Raw genomic sequence first — 15,894 nt, 5'->3', positions numbered from 1 at the left:
TTTGACTTCCTTAAATATTTAACATGGTCACCAACTTACATTCACCAATCGCCTCTGTAAGTTTTTTCAAGTGGTATAACACTAGGATTGTTAGTGTAAGTCCTAAAGGTCAATAATTTTATTAAAATTTGATACTTGTATTGAATTATTTATTAATAATAAGCGATATTTTCTTTGTTATGTTTGTTTTTTTATAAAAAATAAATACTTTAGGATATTTAGTCTGTTTAATGAAGCATCAAGTGTGACTTAATCATCAGATCCCATTAAAAATAAAAACACTATTCTTGAAGTATTCATGGTCGAGATTTACTGTGAAGTGAGATAACATTAAAGCATTTAGACTATTATGTGCATAAACTAATGATCACATCTCTTCGATCATGGATAAAGAGTTATCAAGTCTTCATATTGATATGAATGTTAGGAGTAATATTTATACTATATTCACCCGTTATGAGAATACTACATGGAATTTTATGCAAGTGTCATAAGTTATTCTCATGGTAATAGTGGTGTACACCATACTTTGACATGAAATTACTATGGACCCTAGATGTGGAGTGAAATACTTTATTGCTGATCAATCATTGTCAGTAACAAGATGACCATAAAGATGGTTGATAAGTACTTTATAAATCATGCCGAGGGACATGAGTCACCTAGATGGAATTTGCTCATCCTACAAAATAGGATAAATGTCTAAGAGCCAAATTAAATACTGATCTGGACAAAGATTACACGGTATGTATTGTGTTCAATATAGAAATGAGCACAAAAAGTTTAATTATACACATAGACATTATTACATAAAGGGTTTGTCAGATCATATGACATTTTCATGACTTGGGTAACAATTATGTTTTTCTAGGTACCGCTCACTATTTATCATATTAAATATGTAATTTACCATAATTGTCAATGCCACGAGAACCTACAGGGTCACACACATAATAAAAAGATGATGAGATAAAATGAACAAGTGAAATACTTAACAGCGTAAGGTACAATGTACTTAAGAGAGCTACGAAATAGTGTGAGGTATGGTGTGCTTAAGTGAATTGTAGAACATCCTAAATTACGACACACTTAGGTGGAATATAAAATACCATATATATTGTGCACTTAAGTGAAATTAGCTCACCGTAAGGTACAATGCACATAAAAGGGATTTTTAGCTTGCAACCCACACAAGTCGTTCGTTAAATAGAACCCTTGTGTAGAAGCTTTCACACTTGATGAAATTTAGTTTTAACCCTAGATATATTCTCTCTCTCTCATAATAAATTGAGTAAAATACCCATTACACTTTTAAAAATGTTTTATTCTATATGCATGATATCAACAAAATGTTTTAGATACAATGAATTTCAATATGACAGTTCAAAGAAAATTGACCCTATCTCCATCTGCTTGTTACAAGTTCACAAGTAGATTGCATTCCAAAATTATTGCTCAAATGCTTTAATTTTCATATAATTGATAACATGTGAATAAAAAAGGACCTCTACCTTGTTCAGATTCGCCATAAAATTCTTTTTTACACATAAGGTAATGATGTTTTAACTCAAGAATCTATGATGCCTTACATACTTCTTGCCTTTCTTCAACCGCAACATATTTGAATCATCTTCACATAAAGGCCATGCATACTTTCCTTTGACACTATAGAAGGATAAATTAACTAAGTTCTAAAAATCATTAATTGCTCCATATAACATAGTCCTCAATTTGAATAGTCATTTTTTTCACTCATCATACACCTATTCACATGTCTCCTACAACACTTAAAGTCTTCAATTACTGGAGCTAAGTATATGTCTACATCATTTTCCAGTTTTTTTGGCACAAAAATAAACATAACCTGAAGATGAAGAAAAACACAAGAAAAGGGGGTTTGAATTGAGTTTTCAATAATTTCCCTTTTTTTAAAACTCTCGCGCAAAAGCTTAAGAGGTTGTTGTTTTTCAGAAGCTATAAACTCTCACTTATCAGAAACTTATCATTTCTCAGAAGCAGTTTGCCTTCTTAGAAAGTAAAGACTTCTTTGAGCTTCTGATAACTGGAAAAACATTAAACACTAATAAATAAATGAACACCAGATATATCCTGGTTCACTTGAGAAATTCTCAAGCTAACCCAATCCACCCTTCCGAGGTGATTTTTCCTTGAGCACAAGGACTTAATCCACTATAACCAAACTGATTACAATTGCAAGGGCAACGGCCGATGACTCACATTGCACAGACAACCCTATGAATAACAACCTTGCACGGGCAACAGCTGGTGACTAACATCCAATGACATGTTTAGTGATCTGAGTTAACAGATATAAAATTCATTGTCTTCTGTACAAACCACCATTTGTGACTAACACCCTTACACATGAAACCCCTGTGACTAACTCCTGCACAAGCTACCGCTTGTGACTAACATCCTTGCACAAAAACCACTTGTGACTAACCAAAAATGAAATGTTCAATGATCTGATCCATAGATATAACATTCATTGACCCCTTTAGATTCATGACCTTCACTCGGTATTCTAAGAGGATTTCTCATAATGACCATACCCACTGTCTTTTCGAGCTTCTGACCTTCACTCGGTCACTCAAGGAACAATGAACATCAGTTTATAAAATTGTGTTTACATGAGTGCTTCTTCTAAGCAGTGTAGCGGTGAAATTGGTGAGACTAAAGCCATGGGAAAGACTTAGATCATTTGTTTAAAACAGAGTCACCATCGCGCTTTATTGTTTTAAAAAGGAATGGGAAAAAGAGCGAATAAAACCCATAGAAGTTTTTAAGATCAAAACTAATAAACTTATCAGAGATTCGGGTACGGAGGGTTTGTTATACAAGGGGAAGGTTTTAAGCACCCCTCATATCTATGGTATCCCATAGGAACCTCTTTGAAAATATTATTTTTATTGTGTACGTTTGTTTTGAAAAGCATATGTGATTTTTGTTTAAATAGAGCGTGGGGATGGAAAAGAAGTTTTTGAAAGTGAGCTCGATAAGACACCGCATCTTAGGCCTACATACCCCTTTAACAAAGAAAAGGGAAGTCAGAGCTTTTGTACTCTGAAAAGGAAAAATAAAAGGGGGGTCAAAGTGGCCAAAATATTTTTGGGTGTTAAGCTTTAACAATACTCAATGGGTTTTTAATAAAAGGGACCATGCTTTAACAATACAAGATCAATGGACTAAGAGTAGTTTCACCGGGAATAATTCTTGTCTTAGTATCAAGGTTTTAAAACAAAAGGGGTGGTTAAGCTTTAACAATAAAAACCATTTTAAATAAAAGGGACCAAGCTTTAACAATACAAGGTCAATGAACTAAGAGTAGTTTCACCGGAATAATTCTCCTCTTAGTGCCAAGGTTTCAAAACAAAAGGTTGGTTGAGCTTTAACAATACAAAACCATTTTATATAAGTGAAAAGCTTTAACAATACTTTCACATAAAATAAAAGAGATTTGGAAAAAGAGTTTGAGTACCTTGACAATTTTAGTCAATACCATTCTCATTCCTTTGGATTTTCAACAAACAACTTAAGCAATTAATCAATGGATACCTCTAGTGTGTGTGTGATAACATGTGTCATAAAAGACAAACAAGTAAGTATGATAATCATCAATGATAATGAGCAAGGATATTTATACCTTTGGATTAGTTTATGTATGAATGGCGGATGATGAATATGAAACTCATGCATATGGTTAAATAAACAAGATATATACAAAGATAATATAATGGATACAAGTACAAAAACACAAGGATGGAAATCAACAAGTATATCTACAAGTACAAAGGATAATGATCAAAACAAACAAGTTCATTTAACATGAATATGTTAGAACAAGATTGATAATTTATATTCAAAATCAGGTTTTGATGATAACAAACATATATTTTGTGAGTAAAAATTTTATTACTAATGATTTCATTAAGTGTGCAAATACTATGTTATAAAGCCTTATACGACAACATCAGAAAGACACAGCATCAGAAGTTCTGGTACAAAGAGCAAGAATTCAACAAAACAAGCTTCAAGGATTTAAACAGAGATATCAATATAAGTGAATATCCATTACAACAAGAAGATCACATGAATAGAAGATCAGAAGTTCTAATAGAGTAACGCAGTGACATACAAAAAGCTACAACAGCAAAGGCACACGTGGACAAGAAAAGAAAATACAATTTCAGCCTACAAAAGTTCAGAATCAAAAGAAAGGCCGTTACAAACATCATCATTAGCAAAACGGTTGCAACAAGTTAATGGAACAATTCCAAGGTTAATTGAAGAAGCAACCCACATGCAGCGCGTTGAGAAAGACAAGATTAATCAAGGAAACACGCTACCGACTGTCATCATCGCGCTAAGGATAAGATTCTGCCAAGAACAATACTTGTCATTCATGATTCAATCAAGGCAAAGAATTCAAAGCAATATTCAAATAAATCTCAACGGCTAGATTCCAACGGTAACTCATCAAGCTATATATATATAGATCAAACTTCAAACTTGAATGTGCGTCCATCGTACACCAAAGTGTATTGGGTGTGCATCCAAAGTGTGTATCCATGGTGCAACTACAGAGTGCAGCAAAAGAGAAATCTTGAGAGAAAATCTATAGAGAGAAGCTGAGCATGAAAGTATAAATGAAGAAATGTGAGATCATGCTTCAGCAGTTACATCAAGAGGCAACATACACAAAGTGTGTGATGAATCAATTATGTTGAAATACACATCAGATGCCTATGTGAAGAAATCATAAAAGAGTGAAAAAGAAATTTCTGCTGTTAAGCAGTATTCTCCACTAGAGTCATTAGAAGTTCACTAATACTTGATCAGTTCACACATTGCTCACATTGAATGACTAGAGAAATTGAATACACTGAGTTGTTGCTCGAGAGTGTTTCATGTTTTCTTATGATCATTAAATGTGTTATCAGTTGTAACAAGCTTCATGATCAGTATTCAAGAAGAGGATGAAGATCTACACACAAGAAGCAATCAACATGAGAGCTGATGCTCCATATCTGCTTGTGAAGATGAAAAGAAGATGGTCTTACAAGAAGGAATGAATTTCAAGAGCTGAAGCTCTAATCTCCTTACTCTGACAAGAAAAGACCAAACTGAAAGAAGCAATTAATACAAGAGTTGCTGCTCTTAATCTTCTTTTAGAAGAAGATGAAGATCACTTGAAGAAGCAACTCAAAACAGAGTTATTGCTCTTAATCTGCTTTCAGAAGATGAAGATCAAATCAGAAGCAATCAACAATGGAACCATTGCTCTAAATCAGCTTAAGAAGATTTGAAGATAAAGATCAGCATGAAGAAGCACATAACATTCAGAGCTGAAGCTCATATTCTACTTATCAACATACATGCAAAGATCTTATTCTAAAGACAAATCCAAGAAGAATACAAGATGTTTTAAGTCTTGTAATTAAATTTAAAACACATATAGTTGTTGCTCGTAGTGTGTTATTTCTTAGGAAACTTGTGATAGAATGTTTAGGCACCAGAAGTGACTTCTAGTCAGTGTGTCGTAAACAGATGTACTTAAGAACAGGAGAAAATCTGCTTATCTAAGAAGCACACTTGTAATCTCCAGAAGATCGATGAACGTTATATCCTGATGGGATCACTGAACGGTTCATCATCTATAGTCACGAGCAGTTGGCTTGTGCAGGGTTAGTTACAATAGGTTGGTTGTGCAAGGGTTAGTCACAGTAGTTGGCTATGCAGGAGTCAACGGGTGTTATGTCTGTGGATCAGATCACTAAACAGTCCATTGCAGTTAGTCACGAGCAGTTGGCTAGTACAGGGTTACTAGATTGATGAACGTTATATCTCGCTGATATCACTGAACGGTTCAGTCATCTAGGGGTTAGTCACTCGCGGGTAGCTTGGGCAGGGTTAGTAACAACAATTGGCTATGTAGGTATTAGTCACGACGGATTATCGTGCAGGTGTAATCAAGTTTGGTTATAGTGGATTAAGTCCTTTATTGAGAGGCAAATCACCTGAGGAGGGTGGACTGAAGGTAGCCTTATTCAGAAGGTGAACCAGGATAAAAATGAACGTGTCTTTTACTTTCTATACAATTCACTTAACTCTGAACATTCACGCAGAATATCTTTAGAACTGTACTGAGACATGTCAGAAGTTATATATGATGATATAAAGAAGTTAAAATGAATATCTCATTGGTTATGCAACTCCATTCCAAGCATGCTTCCGCAACATTAAAGCATATCCAGAAGATGAGATACTAAGAGAAAGAAAAGAATTTAGAGAAAGGGAATTTTAATTTGATAAAGAACACAATTCAATCCCCCATTTCTTGTGTTTTTCTCCACCTTCAGAATAAATAAAGATCAAACTATTTTTTGAATTAGGGTTTTGAAATCAGGGTTTTGAAATTTACACCTAAACCTAATTGATTTTTAATGATTAAATACCAAATTCTAAAAGAGAATTGGTCTAAGGGTACATTAGAAAGTCAAAGACATTTTATCCTAACCCTAAAAATATATTTACAAAAATACACAAGGTTGATTTGAAGAAAATATTCAAAAAGAAATTATTTTTGTTAATTTTTTAACACTTAAAAAGACATATTTTTGATTAATTTTTAAATGATAGAATAATAAATATTTTTGAAATTTTTTAAACATAATATGAAAATATGCAACATAAATAAACCACATAAAAAATGGAGTTAAACATATTAATTTTACTACTTTTAAGTGATTTTTGAAGTTGGAGAAAAATTAAAATGAACAAGTGATAAAAAAAGAGGTTTTGTGGCTACTAATGCTTGCACCCACACACCCTAACTCAATTCTCAAAACAAATACCACTGGAACATGCGCTTGGTCCAGTCAAAAGACAACTTCAGTCCAAGATAACATAGAACAAGTAGTGAAAATATGGAAAAAAAATAATAGCAAAAGGTTTGGGGCGAGGGGGATTCGAACCCCAGACCTGTGGAACGCGCGCAATACACACACTAACACTTTAACCAACTGAGTTGTAACAATGTAGTCATAAGTAATATGACTATCATTACACTTAAAATAAAACAAGTTGCTAAATTCAAATTTCCCACTTCATCTTCTTCAGCTTGCAACGCAGACAACAACAATGGCAAGCAATCAAACATTCTCAAAACTTAATCAATTTTCACAAAGTAAAACATTATGTTCAGCATGAAGATACAAACTCAACCATGTAATTAACACACATTAATTCATCCTTAAACACATGAATTTTTGGAAATCAATGATGAACCCTAATTTTTCAAATTTAAATTAAATGATGGATATGAACAATTAAACCCTAAAACCTTAGGGCTTTCACTCCCTACATCTTGCTGAGTAGATTGGTATCAAATTTTGCAAAGAAAGATGCTTCTATCTATGAGTTCAGAGTTCAAGCTTTTACCTCTAAAAATGGAGGTCGTGCCCTAGCTTGGAGATATTACAGAAGTGTTGTAGTGATCTGGAAAGCTTCAGTGACTTCTAGGGATGGTGTTTGAATGCTTAGAATGACTTGAGAACTCTGCAACTTCAAACCCGATGGTACCTACAAAGTGAAAAATTCAAAGTGCTACAATGGCTTCCAAGTGTTCCATATGTTAGTTAATGATATGAACAACTTCTATATGATATATAGACGGTGTTTGAATGATAAATTTGGCTAGTGAGCATATGGAATGAAGTTTGGAAGGTTAAGGCTCTTTATGAAGTTTTAATGGACGTTTGAGGGTGATTCTGAGTTTGAGGTGTTTGGGAGGTGCATGGAGGTGATCAAAAGCTTACAAATGGTGTATGGAAGGTGTTAGAAAGGTTGGTTTGCACTCAGAACTTCTCTAACTTAAAATTGCTATCAAAATACAAAATGACACAAAAATGAACTTTGGAATGATAGGGTAACTTTGGGATTTTTTTGTGTGTTTCATCAAGGGAGCGAGGCCATCTACTTATAGGCTTGAATTAGGGTTTGTGGAGGGAAAAATATCAGCATTTGGAGTTCACATGTGATACTTGTATCATCTTGCTTGTTTGTGAAGAAAAGAGAAAATTAGGTTTCCCATGGTGTGGTACAAGGCTCAAGCATGCTTGTGTGACTTTAATCTGAACATGGAAAGGTTTCTTATGATTTTAGGAGTGCTTTTGCTGCAAAGGAGACATGGGAGAGGCTCAAGACAAGTTGACTTAGCATAAATCAATGCTTTTCTAAAATGGAAGTGGTGACTTTTGTACACAAATGGCATGGAACTTGGATAACGCTTAGAACACATGGACCATAGCTCAAAAGAGAGTTTAATATTGTGAGTTTGGTGCCTTGAACAAGTTAGAGGGGCTGCCCTTTAAATATTCTTTCAGATTTGAAGCAAATTCAAACTTTGTTTTTCATGTTCATCTTCATTTTCAAGTGCCATGGAGCCATATTGACAAAATCACATCTCGTAGCTCAAGCCATAGAATTTCATGCTAATGGTCTCTTTGGAAAGCCCTTTCTACATACTTCAATTCACTTGTTAAAATTTTTCTCAAACTCTTTTGGGATCATGGAGAAAAATGACCATAAAGTTAGGAAAAATTCAAGTGAAAACACTTCAATTTTTTTTGAACATAATCTTCATAATCGCTCAAAATAATCATTTTCTGTTGAAATGTGATGAGTGAAATAGTTATTTATTTGATCCAGATCTATAACTTTCATGTTGGGAGATTTTTGAGTGTGTAGGTGAAATTTGAAGTTCCTAAAATGAGGTCAAAATCACTTAAAAACCCTAATTTTGACTTTTGTTGACTTTTTGATTCTTGATGAATTTTCTTGATTTCTCTTAGTCAAATGTCTTCAATAGTCATATGTTGATGATTTGAATCCTTAAAAGTCCATGGTTAACCATTTTTCTCAAAAGTCAAAGGTTGACACACACAATTGACTTTTTCCAAATAAACTGCAGTTTTGTGGATTCCATATGAATCAAGGTCTCCTCTTCAAATAAATGATGTGAATCGATTATAATGTTGATATGGATTCCCTTGAATCATGGTTTAATTCTTGAAAATCAAAAGAAAAAGAGTTTTCATGGGTGCATGAATGCATGGTGTATGCATCAATCACAATCAAGATCACACAATCAAGGTTCAAATGTTCGATGTCACGAGCATGGAGCCATGGGTCTACCTAACCACAAGGTATGTTCTAGGGAATTTTGTACCTGTGCCACGGGTTCTACAAAGTTCCCAAAGTCTACAATCTTCTTTTAGATACTACCAGCTCGCACAACTGCTTGTGGGTGCCAATAGTATTTTCAAGAAAAAATTGTCTGAGTGTAGCATCTCATGACAACTGATTCAAGTTTGCACTTGAATTGTTTCTGCGCTACGTCCTAGTAGGATAAGATGGGTTAAAGGGATTCTAGGCCATTCATCTTCTACGGACACTCAAAGTTGAAAGTAATAACGTTCTTACGATTGGTCGTAACAACAAGTACCACCTTCCATGAGGCCTCCGCTGATTGGGGTTCCACCATATGTTACTCATGTTTAGGACTGCTCCAGACATGCAACTATTGGTCATACCACCTCCTATCTCAAGTTACTCACAAGTCAGGGTTTTGACTTATCTCATCATAGATGAACCATGAAGAACCAAAAGAAAAATCAAACAAAACAAGTAAACAAAGCACACAATAATATATACAGATACAAAACACACAGATAAACAAAAACAGGCTTAACACACTTAGAGAAAGGTCCCTAGCAGAGTCGACAATTTTCTGTAGCAGGGGAAATTTGAGATCGAAGCCATTGGATTGACTTGACTCATTATTTCAGTGAAAGTTGCCATTGCGCTTTATTGGTTCCAAAGGAAAAGGGAAAAGAGCGAAATAAACCCAAAAGAAAATTTTAAATAAAAAAACAACAAAAAAGAGATATTAGGTACGAGTGTTGATTATACAAGGGGAAGGTGTTAGCACCCCCTATATCTGTGGTACTCCACATGAACCTTTTTGAATATCTGTGTAAAAAGAGATGTGTGCAAAAGAAAAGGGTTTGTTTGATTTTTAAAATAACCTCGGCAAGACATTACATCTTGTGCCTACATACCTCTTGGGTACAATGGAGAAGTTAGAGCTAATGTAGTTCCACTTAAGGGGAAAAAGTTTTTAAAACTGGATAGACACTTTATCATCATAGAAGAAAATTCTCATCCAATTATCTTGAACATGAGAACAAGTGGACCCTTTGCATCACAAATGAAAGAAGGGCTACAACTTGGATAAAATAAACAAGTATGCCACTAACTCTTTCAAGTGGAAACTGTTGCGTCATATCAATCAATATCAAGAGTTTTAAGGATTTACATCTCACCACAACAATTAATTATGTCTAAACTTTGAAAGAAAAGCCACTAAGGGCGAAAGATATTTTAAAAAAAGGTTTTTAAAAGAGGTTTGTAAAAATAAGAAGGTTTTGGAAAAAGGGAGAAGATTTGGAAAATCTAAGAAGGGTGAAGGAGATGAAGGGACTATCCTAGAGCATAAAGTAAAAGCTAAGGAAAAGAACTATCTAACCAAACAAGAAGCCAACACTTGACATTAAAGAGTCAATGTAGATTTCCCATTCTTTGGACTACCATAACCATGCAAACAAAATATCAACTGGGGATTCAAATGAACTTGATATCTTCAAACATAATTTTCACCAAGACTTGGAATTTACACCATGAGAATTTGAGACAAAAATTGGGCAGAGTAACGACTGTGTTCAGATAAATTCCTTATCACAATGCCTTGGAATTAACCATCAAGGACTTTCAAAGAATCACCTGCATACACAAAGAGAAATAACCCAATACCTTGGAGTAAACTCCAAGGACTTCCAGACAAACAAGCATAATCACAATCAAAGAACTCAGATGAAACTCCAAGATGCTAGGGTCAAGATCCTAATTCTAAGTCCCTAGGTCCATCCTCTGAGCTTAGGGTATGGTAACCAAAGTCCAAGTCCACATTAAGTCTTATATGGTTCAAGTTGATTAATAGTATTTTAAGTATAAAAATTAAAGTATGGTCCAAGTGGATGTTAAAAGGGTAAGTATTTCCTTTATCGTTTCCACGGGGATTAGTGCGATATTACCGCCATTCTACAGTTAAATGTGATTTGAGTTAAAGTTTTGAAAGGGTTTGATAGCATGAATTTTTACTTGCAATAAAAGTAAGCAAATGTATTAAAATAGTGTTGAAAAACGATTTGGTAAAACTGTGTCAAGATTAATTTTTGTTAACTTGCTTTGTATATATTTAGCTAATCACGCATATGAACATGTTAATGATTAATATAACCATGTATCCTCTCGATATCATTTATCTCTAAAGCAATATCGTGAATATTATCATATCGACTGTTAGATGATCTCTCATGCCAACAATCAATATGATAATCTTTAAAAGCTCAATACAAGTGATTATCAACTCACAAATCTATCTCTAGAGTTTGATTATTGATAGATGAATATCTTCATATTGAAATCTCAATTTCATCAAACCATCATCAATGTCAATCATCATCCTTGTCGTCTTCATAAAAGGTCTTCCTAGTATCAATGGTGTATCAACATCTTCCTCCATGTCAATAACAACAAAATCAACCGGAAACAAGAACTTGTCAACTTTCACAAGCAAGTCCTCTGCTATCCCATAAGGGCGAGTTGTAGACTTATGTTGCTGTCGAAACAGCCTCAGCCCAGAACACCTTCTTTAACCCCGCACTAGTCAACATGCATCTGACTCTCTCCAAAATAGTTCGATTAAACCTTTCAGCCAAACCATTTGTTGTGGAGTACCTGCAGTAGTTCTATGTCTTGCAATACCAGAGGCCGCACAAAAACTGTCGAATGCCTCATTGCAAAATTCAAGGCCATTGTCGGTTCTCAACCTCTTAACCTTCCTGCTAGTCTGATTTTCTACCAGAGTCTTCCAACTTTTGAAATTCTCAAAAGTTTCATCCTTAGTCTTCTAGATGAATACCCATAATTTTCTTGAATAATCATCTACTATGGATAGAAAATACCTTGCTCTTGAATGTGATGGACACCTTGCAGGCCCCCAAAGATCAGTATGGATGTAATCAAGGGATCCATGTGTTCTTTGTTTGCCTTTGTTGAACTTCACTCTGCAAGATTTTCCAAGTACACAGGGTTCACAAAACTCCAGCTTTTCGACTTTGTCTCCACCAAGCAGATTTTGTTTCCTTAATTCGACCAGACCCCTTTCACTGACATGGCCCAATCTCACGTGTCAGATTTCTGTCATCGACAAAGGTTTCGTGGATGCAACATTTGTCGAACCAGTTACAGCTTCTGCCTCAAGGGTATACAAGCCTTGTTTCATCACGCCTCTCAAGACTTCCTTCGACCCCTTCATGACTCTTAGGATATTTTTCTCTCCTTAGAAAACATATCCTTTCTTGTCGAATTCACCAAGAAAAAGTAGATTTCTCTTCCAATCAGGAACATATCTGACTTCAGTCAACAACCTTATTGACTCATCATGGAGTTTGAATCTCACAGATCCAACACCTGCAATTTTGCAAGCTTTATTGTTTCCCAGCAGTACTGATCCACCATCTTGATCACATAATTCCTCGAACAAGTCTTTGTTTGGAGTCATGTGCCAAGTGCAACCTGAATCCATAATCCACTCCTTCCTAGAGTCACTGCTCGAAACCACAAGGACGTCAGATGATTCGAAATCATCTTGAACAATGGCTGCATTACCATTATCCTTACCTCCATGATATTTCAGGCGTTCAGGGCACACTTTCTTGTGTGACCCTCCTTCTTACAATGATCGCAACGAATGCCAGATGCTTCGCCACTGTAAGACTTCGACTGGCTTTTGCCCTTCTTCTTGTCAAACTTACCATCCTTTCGTAAAAGTTTTCCTTTAACGGTCAAACCTTCGCCAACAGTCAAAGGTTTATGCTCCTTTCGTTCGTTCAAGTCTTTAGAATACAAGGCTGATTGAACTTCTTCAAACGTAAGGGACTCCCTTCCATAGAGGAGAGTTTCTTTGAAGTGAGCATGTGATCGAGGAAAAGAACACAATAGTAACAGCGCTTGATCTTTATCATCGATGTTCACATCAATATTTTCAAGATCAAGAATCAGCTTGTTGAACATATCCAACTGCTCAGCCAACAATTTTTCTTCAACCATCTTGAATGAATACAAAGCCTGCTTCAGGTAGAGTCGATTTACCAACGATTTGGTCATATACAAACTTTCAAGTTTCGCCCATAACCCTGATGTCGTCGTCTCCTTTGATACCTGTCTGAGAACCTTATCACCAAGGCTCAACAAAATTGCGCTGTGTGCCTTCTCGATCATAGTTGTCTTCTCCGTTGCCGTTAATGCAGCATTCATGGCTGCCTCTCCCTTCAACGCTTCGAAACAACCCTGCTGAACCAGTAGGGCTTTCATCTTCAAGCGCCACAGACCGAAATCATTCACTCCGGTGAACTTTTCAATCTCATACTTTGTTGAAGGCATCTTCTCCATGTTCACCGCACCAATTTGTTGTGAATTCAATACCAAGAACAAAGTATAATGCAAGGGAAGAATAAAGGACAAGGAAGAAGAGGAACACAAGAATTGGTTATAACTGCTATTCTTTCACTTTCTCTTAGAAAATAAGATTACAAGTTTACAAGAATAACAAATAACCTCTCTCACCCTAAATTAGGATTTGCTGCTTAACAATGATGAGAGACTGGTATGCTATTTATAATAAAACCTAACATACTAACTAATGGGCTTTTTCCACAAGGCCCATTACACAAGCCAACTTAATAAACAAGCTAACTTAACAAATTAGGGTTTAAACACTAAACCTAATTTAACATGCTAACAACCCTAGCATCTTCGACACAAGCATGTGAACAACCTTCGACTTCATGCTTAACCCTATCGAACCAAGAAGCTACCCTTCGGCCATACTAGAATTCGATCCAATATCTCATAAATCCCCACCTTGGATCTTACTCTACAACATCAAGGGAACAAACTAGCTTTCTTCATGCAGCATTATCAACTGCATACAGTGGAAAAACTTGCAACTCGGCAATGTCTTGGTGATCATATCAGCAGCATTGTCTTCAGTCGAAACCTTCAGCACTTGGACTTCTCCAAGCTCAATTACTCCTCTGACGAAATGCAGCCTCACATCAATGTGCTTAGTTCGCTCATGATAGGCTGAATTCTTCGACAGGTGTATTGCACTCTGACTATCACATTTAACAGTGATACTCCGACCTTGAAGTTTCAGCTCCTTTGCAAAACCTTCAAGCCAAAATGCTTCTTTCACAGCTTCAGTTAAGGCAATATACTCCGCTTCAGTGGTTGATAGAGCAACAACCTTCTGAAGTGTTGCTTTCCAACTAATTGCTGTGCCAAACATAGTGAAAACATATCCAGAAATAGATTTTCTGGAATCCATACAACCTGCATAATCAGAGTCGACATATCCTTCGATTACTGCTTTACTATCTTCACCTAAGGCTCCACCATAAATTAGGACTCTATTCAGAGACCCATCTATGTACCTTAAAATCCACTTCAATGCTTGCCAGTGAGCCTTTCCAGGATTCGCCATGTACCTGCTTACAAGACTTACTGCGTATGCTATGTCGGGTCTAGTACATACCATAGCATACATCAAAGAACCGACTATATTAGCATATGGGATGCTATTCATATAGGCTCTTTCGACATCAGTGCTAGGACACTGATCAATACTCAACTTGAATTGAGGGTTTGTTGGAGTCACAACTGACTTCGAATTCGACATACCAAACTTTTCAAGAATCTTCCGTAGATATGCCTCTTGAGATAGGCATAACTTCGACTTCTTTCTATCTCTTCGAATGTCAATTCCAAGAATCCTGGAAGCAGCTCCCAGATCCTTCATATCGAACTCCTTATTGAGTTCAGCCTTCACCCTCATCACATCTTCGACACTTTTGCTTGCTATGAGAATATCATCCACATAAAGCAACAAAATAACAAATGAATTACCAGGTCGAAATCTGAAGTAAACACAGTGATCAAACTAACTTCTAATGAAACTTATGTGTGCCATGAACTTGTCAAATCTCCTATTCCACTGTCGAGGAGATTGTTTCAGCCCATATAAAGATCTTTTTAGCTTGCACACATAATCTTCCTTTCCCTTTTCGATATACCCTTCAGGTTGCCTCATCAGGATCGTTTCATCTAAATCACCATACAAGAACGCAGTCTTCACATCCATCTGTTCCAGTTCAAGGTCGAACTGTGCCACCATGGCAAGCAACATTCTAATGGACCTATGCTTCACAACAGGAGAGAACACATCATTGAAGTCGACACCTTCTTTCTGAGTGAAACCCCTTACGACCAACCTTGCCTTGTATCTTTTCGACGTCAATCCTTTAGTTCCTTCTTTAACTTTGAAAATCCATTTACAACTGACTAACCTTGCCCCAGCAGGTTTCTTGATCAGTTCCCAAGTGTGATTATCATGAAGAGATTTCACCTCATCATCCATGGCCTTCAGCCATTCAGTCTTATTTCGACTCCTCATAACTTCCTTATAATCTCTAGGTTCATCATCAAGAACCTCACTGGCAGAGATTAATGCATAAGCTATGAGATCTGCATACCCAAGTCTCTGAGGTGGTTTGATGACTCTTCTCGACTTATCTCTCGACAATAGGTAGTCATCGTCAGTTTCCTCAACTTCCTCAGCATCTTTTGCTTCTTCTTCGACTTCATCAGGGATATGCAATTCAGCATCAACATGCTCCACCTCAACAGGAA

The sequence above is a fragment of the Vicia villosa genome, unplaced genomic scaffold (genome assembly GCF_029867415.1).
Source record: "Vicia villosa cultivar HV-30 ecotype Madison, WI unplaced genomic scaffold, Vvil1.0 ctg.000700F_1_1, whole genome shotgun sequence".
In the NCBI taxonomy this organism is placed as follows: domain Eukaryota; kingdom Viridiplantae; phylum Streptophyta; class Magnoliopsida; order Fabales; family Fabaceae; genus Vicia; species Vicia villosa.
Note: the sequence above shows the minus strand (reverse complement) of the source record.